The sequence below is a fragment of the Stegodyphus dumicola genome, chromosome X2 (genome assembly GCF_044657685.1).
Source record: "Stegodyphus dumicola isolate Sdum_Otavi_A_Nest chromosome X2, ASM4465768v1".
Lineage (NCBI taxonomy): Eukaryota > Metazoa > Arthropoda > Arachnida > Araneae > Eresidae > Stegodyphus > Stegodyphus dumicola.
In genome coordinates this window covers 95,318,944-95,333,153 of record NC_140781.1, presented here as the reverse complement: position 1 = coordinate 95,333,153, position 14,210 = coordinate 95,318,944, and the positions used below count along the sequence as shown (strand labels likewise).

The window sequence follows — 14,210 nt, the reverse complement described above, 5'->3', positions numbered from 1 at the left end:
GCCTTATTTAAATAGCATGGATATTAAACGTGAGTATTAAAACATATTATAATAGATACTAAAAATTAACATCACAACATATAAAAAAAGTCCTTTGGAAAGGTAAAATTTGCTTAAACGCTTCGAAACGCTAAAATGAATAAAGGATTTTTCACTAAATGTTAAATTAACTAAATGTAATAATTTCCAAAATATTTCCATTAAAACTAATAATTTGTCCACGTCTAGTGATTAGAAATCTTAAAATTTCTGTCCTTTCGCAAAAATAAGATGAATTAAAGTAAAATTAAATAAAATAAAGAGAGGAAAGCTCTTGTCAGAGGAGGGAAAATTACTTAAAATTCATAAGTATATCATTATCTGAACATTATGGTGTGTTTTGACAACAGCAGTATCCTTTGGAGGGACTCCAAATTTTTAGAATGTTATCTTAAGTTGCGCTACAATGTACTTACCATCTACTTGTTTTATCAGTTGTTGCCACTGTACATATATTGCATTGCCCCACACTAGTAACTCTCCATCCAAATTAAACCGGCCATTCAGCACTGGTAGGAACGAATGGCCTTCGCGTTACCTGTATTCTTCAGTTTAGTTTTAACAATCTAACTACACTGCTCTGCACCGGAGACCTGCGGGTACTCAAAAGTCCATAAATATCACCAATTAAAAATCTGAACGTTATTAAGCTAGAGAGTAGGCTTTAGTTTAAATTCTACTAAATTGACTGCACTGCTCACACTGGTTGACTGCTTGTAACCATACATCTGTATGTTCTTGGTTACCAACAGCGTTGACGAGCAACAATGTTTTTTGTTTTCATTTTAATTAAAATACTATCTAAACTTACTTTTTCGCCCTGCACCAGTGATCTGCGGGCTGACCATCACGGACCATCAACATTTAGGCTGTTGGGGCCGGCGACTAACAATTACACAGTCACTGGCGTTCTGTCTATCACTGTAATACACCGTCGACCGTCAAGCCGATGGTTACAGGGTAATATTAAGACCACCGCTCACCGATGGCCTATGGGTGGAGTTACCAGGTATTATTTGCGATTAGTTGCTACCGCAACTAAGCTTGTAGAATCTGTGTAACGTTCAACCAACGGCAATGGATTTTATTGTCAATTGTTAAATACACGCTGCTTCGTTTCCACATATTTATATGTACTCTGCGCCCCCTCCCAAAAAGGGGACAGTTCTGTATCTCCCGTTTTACTGAGCCGATTGACGAAATTCAACTTGCGTTTCTCGAAAGCGCGACTTAGGATATGTATTAGATTTATATATAGCGTTGTTCTAATATAGGGATTTTGACACAAAATCGGATTTTTTCTGAAATACCATACCAATTTTTTTACATATTTCAGTTCTACGGCTCAAATTACGCCTAACTACCAAGTTTTGTAAAAATCACACGAATAGTTTTTAACAAATTAGCTCTCAAAATTTTAGCTCCTCGATGTTAATTGAGTTTGATATATATTTATTAATCTCTCTTTTTTATTAAACTTATTTGATTCTTCCTTTCACATTTTGAAATTTAGGTTCATTCCAAATAAAATTCACCCATCTTTTATGATTTATTTTTAAATAATTTTTATAAATTTTTCAAAAAATTTTTGAATTATAATCTATAAAATTTTTACCATCATCTTAAAGTAGACGTATTTCTAAGCATACCTGGAAAAATTAGTTTTTTATTCAAAATTTCCTAAGATATACGTTAATTTATATATTTTTGAGTTTTGAAATTTGGCATATTTGTTGAAAGCGATAAAACATCAAACGTGGTTTAGACACTTTGCTAAATTTATTTGGAAGTAGAAACGATGTGACTTTTTTCCCGCTCATGCACAATGTAAAAAGGTAGGAACGTGGTACCTTTTTCCTCTCCGGCATAATGGAAAGGAAAGGAGAATTGGTTGCTACATGTTAAGAGTTCGCCAAGTGAATTATTCTTGGCGCAAATTGAAAAAAATTTCGCCAAGATAAATTTTTGAATTTCTCCGTAAATTTCGCACCAAATTTTACAAAATTTAATATCTATACAAAATTTGAGTGAGTCGTAGAATTGAAATATGGAAAAAAAATTGGTATGTTATTTCAGAAAAAGTCCAATTTTGTGTCAAAATACCTATGTTAGATTAATACTATATATATAAATCTAATATATAACACCTAAGTCGCGCTATCGAGACATGAAAAACACAATTTGAATTTTGTCAATCCGCGCAGTAGAACTGTCCTCCCCTTTTTTTCTTCTTTTTATGAAAAATGTTCTGCGTATACATGACAGAATACAACTGAAGCGCACTGATGCTTGTCAAGGCTGACATATAGGCTGATTGATGGTCATAGCCAATATTTATAAATTGATAATGGGTGATGATAATGTGATCAATAATATTCATCCATCTATAATCGACCTATGGGAGATGCACAATAAATCTAGATGGTTTTTTAAAAATAAAATTAAAGAGAAAGACACAGACAGTAAATACAGTTGATCATAGGTGAGCTAAGGGTTAATAATAGGTGATCTACGTGTACTGGCTGTCGGGTCGTAGGTTAAGACAATGCAATAAATTTAGAAATTGATAAAACTGGATTAAACCGAAGAACACTGTTGGCTGTCATCGGTTACTAGTCAACGGCCACTAGTCACAGGTGACCTACAGATGGAATTACCAAATGTGCGGGATTGAAAGAAGCCCGGGCTGTCCTGAATAGAAAAATGTCTGAAGTTTTAAATTAATGGTTATAAATAATAACTAAATAAATAATTTATAAAAGAATGACGGGATAAGGGCTGATCCCATGAACTTTTAAAAAGCTTTTACAGGAATGACATGTTTTAGGATAAAATCAAGTACTTTTGGGAATATTGGAGAATAATTCTGTTAATATGTCTTCGCATTATCTAAATCTTCACAAGAGACCTATTGCAGAAAATGTGGGGTATCTAGCTTTCGATATTTTGTTGATGGAGCTCCATGCATTATAATTTCCCGTCATTTCTTCATATAAGTTTTTTTATTTGTCACTCAGGAAACAACATAGAAATCCGCAGAAAATTTGCTGAGGGAGGCAAGAATTAGGAAACAATAATTACATCGATATATTTTTATTTAGTTATTTAATTTGGAAGGTGAATGACTAAGTACAGGGTTAGGTAACGTAATGCTAAATGTTCTGGAAAGATCCCGCTGAAGTCGTTTCTACCGTCAGAAGTTATCACAATGTTAAGATCATAAATTTATCTATTTTAAATTATTTTTTACACCTTTGAGACACGCTTTCTACTTTTCTAATTTATTTTTTTTTTGCAGAGCGTAGAAATAATCATAGAGAATTTTAATTATGTACTAACGGTGACACTAATGATAGAAATGCAGCTTTCAAAAGCTGCACCGTTAAATAGAAAATTTATCTCCCTTCCGTCAAGAACGTCAGTTAATGGAAAGTCATTAAAAGTGAAATAAAGATAATTTTTAACTATGGCCATCTTATGTATATGCAAGATAAAATACGTAAATCAAAATTATAATATAAATTAGCAGTAGTCCCTTAGTTAATCATTTTGAGTACTTTCCTTTTCTATTCTAAAAGTAGCAATAACTTTTCGGCACTGCTTCATTTCTAGTTTAATCTATATCATATGGCTTTTACATAACGATGATGACGTAGCTAATTCGGAACTCAAATTCGAGAGCCGAAGCCTTTCTCTTAGTGAGCTTCCATATTGGATACGCGCGCAGCTTCTAGCTCTGTTCATGCTTAGACGCTGCCCAGCTGCTTTCTTCCTATCACAACAATCTCAAAAATGCAAATGTGTTTGAAAAGGTACGATTAGTGTGCCAATTTGTTTGTAGCCGCAAAATGTTTATTAAAATAAGAATGAATATTTAATCTGCCTCGTCTCCCAAGTTCGCTCTTCAGTATGGTTTTGGTTTAGTTGATTACGGCAAAGCTTCGAGGGCTATCTACCTAAGGGGAGGGATGCCTTTGTTTAGGACTTTCTGAGGAAAACTGGTACGTATGCATGGGGAAAGCCACGAAAATGACCATGCAGCCAGCCCATTCGCTGCATTTGAACCCTGGGGCCGAACTACCAGTGTTCAGCGAGTTTATTACTTGGCCGTTGGTGGGTCCTCTTCAATATGGATCAATATCTCAATACCTAAGCAATCAGCTACGCAAATGTATGTGTGTGGATATATATATATATATAATTTAAAGTAAAGTAGAAAGAACAAACGATATAAGACCTATGTGGTCAAAAATTTTGCGCATTGTGCTGCAAAATTAAGGAAATTAGAAGATAAATTTTAGTACGCATGCTAAAAAGTTGCTAAAATACTGTGGTTCCGTGAAAACTTTAACATAAGCAAATTTAGTCGCAATGAATTGTGCTAAAAGAGAAAAATACAACATTTGATTATTTACAAGTAAAAATCAACAATAATAGTAAGCTATATGCTAAACTAATTAAGTATATTTAAAACATAGTAAAAGTACTAACTAATTAATCGAGTTAAATAGTTGATTAGCCCAATTCGAAGTTCATTATGGCACGTTAGGGGAAATATTTTTAATGAATTTCGAACTAAGCTAAATATATACATACATGAATTAATTATTATAATATTAACTAATATGCAGATATTACTGCATTACCATTAATAACTGCGTAATTTTATTTCATAAGAAAGGATTTATTTAATATTTATTATTTCTTCTTAATATTTATATGTAAATACCGTCATAAGGAAATAATAGGATGAAATACAATTATATTACGGCAGAAATAATATTTAATCAAGGAACGGATAATTAGAGAAAGAATTAATAATTTATCAGTATTCGAATTAATATTCCCTAACAGACGTTAAAAAATCCTCGCTTTCAACAATATGCTTTTTTTTTTTTTTTTTTTTTTTGTTTTGTTTAGTTTTCTTTTATCAATACAAATTGGTTTACTTAAGCATGATCTTGGAAATGATACTATGATGTACTTTTTTGGGAGGTGATCAAAGCATGTATTTACATATTGCATATAGAATAATCTATATGTAATATACTCAAGTATTAGACAAATTGTGCCTAATTTTATAATACTATTACAAAATTACTGTGAGATTTCTCTCCAAAGTCCCTGTTGCTTCGCTCTTGATGTTTGATACCCTCTAGGTAATTCAAATCTTCTCCCACAGGGCGCTATTACCCTTTGCGAAATACTGATTTAAACATTTTAATCCATATTTATAAACTGTAGCTACGAAACTTTCTTTCAAGTCAACATTACGAATCATCTTGCTTCAAAAGGCTTTAAGAGATTCATACCTGTATGAATCAGGTTATTATCTACTGGCCTTTCACAAAATATATGAAGTACTACATCGCACTATTATCAAAGAAGGAGGTTCTTCCGACCAAGTCCTTTTACTTCACAATTCTTGTATACACATCTTGTTTCCAGTTTTACTCCACTAAAGCTATTTTACAGTGGCGCCCCCCAAAAATAATCGGAAAACATGTGCAATGATTTTGCAGGTGACGAGACGCACTCCTTCGAGATCAAGGACAGAGGAGGTGGGAGGGGTCATTTGGTCGGAAGAGAGCGCGGAAAATGAGCCACGGAAGCTGAAGGCCTGCAGAGTGTAGGTAGGTAGGGTGAGTGGTTGATACGGCGATCGTTTTGCATGTGGCTCCGGCTGGTATCCAGGTAAGACTCCTGGCGCCAGAAAGTAGAAGGGGAAAACTTTTCTCTCTGTTGATAATTCATATCTATCGCAACTTCGTAAGAGTTCCTCAGTATTCCAAATATTTAGTTTATAAAATAGCTTTCTTGGTCGAGGTTCTGAACTTCACAGTGTTTCATGTCACAGGATGACTGGCACTCTCCCAATTTTACTATTAGTGCATCCAGGGAAAAGCTGCTTTTGGTAGTAGATAAAGAATAAGATATTCGGGATATCATTCTTTAATACAAATGGCGTGTAATTCTTTAATACGCTAGAAGAATATGGCCAGATTTGACGCTGGAAAAATAATCCCCAACTCATAACATTCGCTTAACAACATGGATCTTTTAGACCAAGTAATTTTGTCTTTTTGTCATAGTGACAATTACAGGTGAGATGAGTAAAATTATCTTTTTCTTTAAGTGATATTCAATCGTGAAAGTGATATTCTGAATTTTATACTTCGCTGAAAGACAACTCATCGAAGAAAGTAGTTTCACCCGACTCGCCTGGAATCGCGAGCCTGTTAAAAGGGTAGAATTATCAGAAGCTGTGTTAGTACCATATAAAATTAGTAAGAGCCAAGGAATTTTTGCACGGTCATTTACTCACGTTTCTTAACATTTAAATATTTGACTAAATTTTCCTGGATGTATGTAGCTCTCATGTAAGTTTTATTGCTCTGTCAGATTATCCACAAAGGCATTCCCTCTCTTGACAGAAAGCCCTGGCTTACTTTGCCTTAATTAAATCCGCCAATCCTATAGAACTGTAATCGGTATGATACTTACAAAAGATATTTTCTCCCTCCTTTACGCATGCCTTCGTGGTGTAACTGGAAGCACACTCGACGTGTATTTGGGAGGTCTAGCGTTCCAATCCCGGCGAAGGCATTGCACATTTTTTTTTTCAGACATTCACATATATAGCAATTCTTTACTTTATTTTAATATTTGTTGGTGGCATTAATTAATCCACTGCAGCGTTTAAGGATTGGAGGAGTGTAATACTAATGACAAATTTTTAAAACGTTTCCTGCATTTGAGTTTTTTTCCTTTTATTTTTTTACAGTTTTTTGAGCAGTCTAATTAAAATTCTTTTTTTAAATTTAATACTTGTGCCTTCAAATTAGTGTGGTCTAATAGTTTCGCTATTGAAATAATTTTATAAACCTGTTCTTTATATAAGAAAGTTTCTATTTTATTTTTAAACTTAAACAATTTCATATTTCCTGTACTTAACAAACCGTAAAAGCTCGTTATTTGGCGATGCGTAACAGATTATTTTGTACCAAGCAACGTAATATATGCCTTTAGAAATAGCTATTCATAATAATGGTGCAAATATTCATAAAAATTTTTAGACGATAAATGTCCATGCCATGATAGATATCCTAGCAACGGAGTATACTTACAGTGACGGAATTTTTAAAATGGAAATATTAAGCTATAAAAGTTTCTAGCCTCAATAGCTTTGATTTAGAGGTATTATGAAGCGTCGATTGGCAACATTTCCTGTTCTGATAAGACACGAGTTTCATTTCTTATTAAAAAACCTGTTTCTAAGAGTTAAAAAAAATTAATTCATCTAGAAATTTGCACACTTAAAAAAGAATTTAATTATTCATTCCTTAGAGGATGCAGCATAACTAAATAATAATATTTTATCAATGAATACTGTTTCGACTGTGAAATATGACACATTACTACATTCCTAAAACCTCTTTTCAAGGAAACATTTTCAACCCTTTTATTTTAAGCATCTCTTTATTGCCTTCTTCGTCCCAAAATATGTTTTTAACACTTTTTACAACAATATTTTTAGTTCTTATGCTAATATTCATATCTTAATTTTAATTTCTGACAATATATTATTGAAAAATTTTCATTAGATTCTCTCACTCCTACATAATCAAAGTATATAACTAACATTTGGATTTTACTTTTCAATCATCGTTGAAACTCCAACCATTCACTCGATTTTTGCTGCCCAACATGTTAAGATTATTATTTATACGCCATTTGGTAAACTTTTTTTTCTCTTGTATAAAATCACATGAATATAATCTATTTTAAAATACCTATGTTAAAATACCTCATTGCATTCGAAAATGAGTTTTGTATCAGAATGCTAATTTTGATTGCAATTAGTCTTCATTTATATCTATTTTAGCAATTATTCATTAGTTCTTTTTGAATGCTTCTTTTAATAACATTTTAAATTATTTAAGAGAATATATGAGGTGTGACACACAAAATATTAGACTGTGTAGTTGGAAAAAACAGTGAATTGGCAACAACTGTTTTGGTGTTGTCATCCCACACACCTCCTCTATCCATGCGGCCAGTTTCGACTTAACCGATCACACCAGTTGGAAATACTGCGTCATTCAGTGAACATGTGCAACTGCATTATGCCGGAAAAAATGTCCAATGTAAAAACCGAACAGCGAATCAACACCAAGTTTCTTGTGAAACTCAAGAAATCAGCCACGGAAACATTTCAAATGTTAACTGAGGCTTATGGAGATGAAACTTTGTCTCATGCACGTGTGTTTAAATGGCATAAGCGGTTTTTAGGGGGAAGGGACAAAGCACGCTTGTCAAAATCAAAATTCAAGGCAATGTTAACTGTCTCTTTCGACATTAACGGAATTGTAATGATTGAGTGGGTTCCCAGTGGTAAGACTTTTAATCAACACTACTACATTGAAGTACTAAAAAGACTTCGTGAAAAAATTAGGGAAAAAAGGCCACAGTTGTGGAGTGGGACAATGCACCCGCTCACACGGCCCTATCTGTCAAGCAGTTTCTGACCAGCAAAAACATTACTGAGATGGGACATCCTCTTTATTCACCTGATTTGGCTCCATGCGACTTTTATTTCATAAAGTTAATTTTTTCTTAAAGGGAAGCCATTTTACCTCAGTTGAAGAGGTTAAGGCAAAAACGGAGAATCTCCTGAAGGGCCTTCTAAAAACCAGCACTATTATCAGCAATGGCAGCTCCGAATGCAGAAGGGGACTACTTTGAAGGTGATAATGTCATGGAGAACTGATTCTGTAAGTACAATGATTTATTCGACCAGTTTCTTTTCTTTTTTTTCTTTTTTTGTGTGTTATATCTTATAAAAGTACACTTTGGTTTGTTAGCACATTGAAATATTTTAGAGCTTTATATCAATTAATTGCACCAACCTGAATCTGGAATATAATCCGTAGCTCTAATGTACCTGGTATTATTATTCTCTGTATTTGTAAATGTAGCTAGAAAATGCTTGATTGCATTTGAAATTCCATATTTTGGGCTAAATTGTATATAGAAGTTGAAATTTTAGAGGTGTCGTCCAGACGGGATGCTGGTTAGTGACGCTGACTGCTGTATCGAAGGGACCGAATTCGAATGCATGGATGTATATAAATGTATAGTTTTTGTACGGCATGGAGGCAATCAAACTACATAGCGAGCTCAAAGTCCTTTCGAGAGCATGGAAGACCCTAGGACCCGTCTCCTGGGTGCTCTCTTTCAAAATTGGGTCGGAACTAGGCAAAGTTGTGTTGTCACGTATATGATCACCAAGGCTCATCTCAGCGACATATGCAATCTTGCACTCTTAAATTCGTGGGCTGATTAGGCTGTACAACTCAGATTTACCACAAGAATTATGCATGTTGTATTGCCCTTTTACATGTATAGTTATGATATGTTGTAACTCATGTACTGGATATGTCTAGGTAACTTCTAGCTCACGATGAAATATATATAAGCATTTGTTTGTTTATAGGGCTTACTTAAACGCAAGCTTTTTATATGGCAGATGTTTCGAATGAATATATCTATGTAAAAAGGGAACTTTCCAGACAGCACCATTTATTTTATTCGTGATGTTTCACTTTCCAAAAATATTAGTATTTTCTTTAGTGCGGGGTGTTTTCTACCGCACTGACAATATAGAATCAGTTTCGGTTAGCCTTGAACGAAGGCCCTTCGCTTATATAGATAGTCCTCCTGTGCTTTGCCATATTCGAATAAACTAATCTAACCTTAGACATGCAATAAAAATATTAGTATAGTTAAACATTTTGGTGATAAAACATGCGCTGAAACGTTAAGGGCATGTTATCCGTTTCACTCTACGTAATTTAATACGTTTTGTATGCGGATTTGTACTATTTTGGAGAAAATACTGCAGTTATCGCCACTTGTCTTCTGCAGGTTGGAAAGTTTCACAACTGGCGTCTCCAGCAGAAAAAAACTTTTGCATTTATCAGAATGTGGAAACTAATTCAGCGTGCTTTCAGAACGCCGTTTCGCAAGAACCCATCTTCAGGAGTATCGATGTAGAAAGGCAAGGATCCGTTTCTAAGGAAAGAACATTAGTTATCCATGTGTGAGTGGGTTCAGCTGGCTAGCAGACTGGAAGTCTGTTGCATCATAAAGAAAGCTCTCACTAATCACGTTTAATGTGGACAGGACTTTCAAAAGCTCTCTAGTTAAAATAGTAACAATTACTAATGTGCAACTAAACTCAACTTTGCATACAAAGAGTATAAAACTCTGCAGCTCACAAAATACAATTGAGTTGTCTTTATAAGAATTAAACAGATAAAATGATAGTTTTTGGAAGTGTTTTGAGTTGTAATACTTTGTTCAACAAACTTCCAGTATTATGAAGCTATAATTGCAAGTATATTTAATACAATAATGCTTACAAGTACTCTGCAAACCAGTTAAACTAACTTACTGCTACAGGACGAATCGTCCTGCTAGTTGCAAAGAGTAATCTAGTTAATGCTTCCGTTATCTCTGAAATGAAGTTAACAAATCGCCCCTGCTTAAATTAAAATTTTTTGTGTTAAAATTCATATAACTACATATTTCTACAAGATGAATCATTCTATTCAACTGCAAAGCGTATTCTGTTTGGCGGTTATATTATTTCTGAAATGAACTGAAAAAGCTCCTGTTTGTATTAAAATTTATTGTATAAAATATTCTACCTTTCTGTTTGCCGACGTAATAGAGAAATCAAGAAACTAGGGCATGAATGAAGCTATGATGAGGTGAGTAGTTTACTAACAAGGATTGCTGTAATTAAGAGATTGTACATAAAACGTTTAATAAACAGGTTTGATAAAGTATGTAGTGATTATTCTCGACATTAGAGGATATCAAACAACACTAAGAATCTAATCATCACATACACTTTAAATTAACACTTTTAGAAATATCATATGAATCAAAAATTAAGTTTCAAAATGACTTTATATAGCTAAAATTGTATTTTTTCAATTAAAAGGAGCAGCAGATAATTTAAGAGTAAAAGTCTTCTTTTCTGCAACCTGAAGTAGCTACAAAGAAAACTTAAATCGATAAGAAAACTGAAGACCTTAGCTCTCAACAGAGCCGACAAAAGATAACTGCGGTATCAAACATACCTACACGTGGAGTTGTTCAGAAAATGTTCACATTTTAACGCTAAAAGCTTGCATTTAGCTTCATTTAGCATTTAACGCAACATCTCTTTGTCGAAAAAGAATCAAAATTCTTTTTTGTTCTTTCATGACGAATTACGTTTGATTTATCCGCACTAGTAAGGTAAAATAAAAATGATACTGAAAGGCAACAGGTTTTATATTGTGTTAATCAATCATCACATTCTCACATATGGCAAATGATTCATTCTCAGAAATTTAATATTTAAAAAGCTGCTGATGGAAAGTACTGTTAATGATTGTTGATAGAACCTGTTATTCCTCTCACAAAAGTGCTCCGGATTTGCCCAAGTGAAAACAAATCAATAAAACGAGCATCCTAAGCATCACCGATGAAAAGATGCGTTAGTTGGATGTTCAAAAACATCTTCCAGATCCCAGTCTTGTAGAGCACTTATTTATTGCTAGCTGAAAAATGGAAGACATAGGGGAGGGGGGGGGCGTAAAGTTAAATAGGCAAAAGAAAGTAACTATGTAAATATTCACTTACCGGATCAGAAAATGTAATCCAGAGTCAGAAGTACTGAATGCCCACTTCAAACGTCCTAAATTAGGAAGAGAGGAGAACAAAAAAATTTTAGCATTAAACTCTCAGATAGCTCCTGTATACACATGCACAACACAATAACAATATCAGAAATTCCAATCGTTTGAAAGTCAAGTCGAAAAACACCAACCCTGAATAGGCGAGAGGAAAATCACCTTTCGAAGGTGGCCGCCGATTGACTAGAAAAGATTTCCGGTCTGAGCACAGACTTCAGTCAAGAGACCTTGCCTGGATGCCGATAGATGGCGCGCACAGGAATACCTGCAGATGCGGGATTTATCTGATGGTTATTTAAGTTCACATTCTAAAACAGTTACGATTCCCATTCTAGCGGGATTATATTGAACTCGTGCAAAAATTTTAGTGAGGTAGGCTGATGTTCAGAGCAGCAAATTTCTAGTTGTGGATAATTTCTCAGTGGAAGAAATGAATTTATAAAAACCTGCTTACGCTGAATTTTTTGGAAAAATTTTTCCTTTAATTTTATTTAAAAAATTAGCTACATTATGTTGTATTTTATATTTAAGGAAGAAAATGTTATGCGTTTTCTTCAATACCAATTCCTGCTTTCCTTTTTCTAGCATTATGTATATTTTTAATTTTAAACTAGCGCACGACTTTTTAAGCAGCCATTAAAGTAGCCTTTTTTTCCTCCGCAAAGATTTTCTTTTGTTTAAATGTGACGATATTAAAAGGCCTAAGCAGGGTAACATACTTCAAATTTTTCAGTATAAATGACGCTTGAATAAGGCAGATTTGAAATGTGGACCTCCGTTTATAGTCCCCCCCCTCATTTTTTTTTCTTCTGTAACTATTAAAACTTTGAGTTTCAAGCAGTTTAATATCTTGCACACGAGCCGCGAAGCTTAGATATATTGAAAACATTGAGGAAAAAAAATTGCTTATATCATGAATGGGTAAAATGCGTGCAGATCCATTTTGCCATTTGTTTTAAAATATACATAAATCCATTACAAAAGTTCTTCTTTTTAGAGTTTCATGTTAATAACATGCATAACATTATTACTGTTTTGTATCATGCTTGGAAATACAGATGAAGCTACCGGAAGACAGGATTTTTTCCTTACAGATAAATGACACAATCTTCAGTGTCTATAAACACATCCTACTTGATAAATTTATTTATTCCTTCTTATATTCTCGATAAATTTTTCCTATTCTTTAGTGTAAAAATACATTATATAAACCTACAGCATAGAAACTATGTACTTATAAAATCTCAGTGTTATAGGTAATGCCTCTTTTTACCAGTACACTGTTAAAACAATTTTAAGGAAGCAAAAATTATCCGCTGATTGTACAGAATCTGATAATTTCCGATTATGCTTGCGTGATTTCCCCGTACATGAAAGCCCCACTAACGGCTGAGTGGATAAAGTCGCTGAACGCCGGTAGTTCAGTCTGATATTTGAATCCCAGCGAACGGGCCGGCTGCATGGACAGTTTTCCCCATGCAAAGCATGATTATGAGACAGTTTTCCTTAAAAAGTCCTCCATGAAGGCATCTCTCCCTTAGGCAGATAAATATCCAGTGATTTGCCATAAACAATCAAAACTAAACCCCTTAGGGTCAGTCATGACAAGTTATGATTTGTTCAGAAAGAAAGATTTCTTTTGTAAATGGTTGAAGATTTCCCCCTTTTTTTACCAATTCTGCACCACAAAATAATCACAGAAACATCCGATAAGCCTTGAAAGAGACTGGATTGTATTGCAGTTTTAACTCCCTACTTACCGATGTAATGACGAAACGACATTCATGGTTAATTCAAAATCCCGGTTCATGTGGCAAAAATCAAAGTTTAAAATCACGCAGGCAGCTAAAAACGCGCAGGAAAGAGCCATTTTATAATCAACAGAAAAATATTATTAACTATTTATCCGTATTTTCAAGCGTTTGATCTAGAGAATAAATTCAAATGATTTTGTAAATTAATTCATTATTCAACACAAAAAGAGCAAACTGTAAATAACAGAAAAATAAACAGCATTAGAAATGGAGAAAAGTTATAATAAAAGAACAATATTTAGAACTTGAACAAAATCATTGAGTTTAAACTCACGCAAAATGTCATACAAAACTTCATTTCTATTGCAGTATGTTTATATATTGTGAATTAGAAAAAACAAATTTCAAATACTACGATAGCATCTGCATGTTGTTACAAATATCTTTATTTCCCTTAGACAGTTTTAACGCTGATGATTTTGTAATAAAAATTTTACCATTGTTTCCTAATAAACAAATTATTCTTCTTTAGATAAAACTGATTAATTCACCCTACGCTTAATTTGCATAGTTGACGTATGCAAAAAAGAGCAAAGCTCACAAGAAATCTATGCCTAAGCTCCATTCCAGTTTTAACTGAAAGCTAAGGTGGATGCCTTCGTAGAGG

The 14,210-nt window shown here is 33.7% G+C and overlaps 1 protein-coding gene across 3 annotated transcripts in view; it reads right to left on the bottom strand.

The window, feature by feature from the left end:
• Positions 1-14,210, bottom strand: part of LOC118200071 (CD151 antigen-like) — a 192,074-nt gene that overhangs the window by 57,415 nt on the left and 120,449 nt on the right. For 2 of the 3 annotated variants that reach the window (XM_035371990.2, XM_035371992.2), the window contains exon 2: positions 11,737-11,791. The gene's annotated coding sequence lies outside the window, so the exon portion shown is untranslated. Of the gene's footprint in view, positions 1-11,736; positions 11,792-11,923; positions 12,023-14,210 lie in introns of those variants that run through there. The other variant, XM_035371991.2, reaches the window with a different exon arrangement.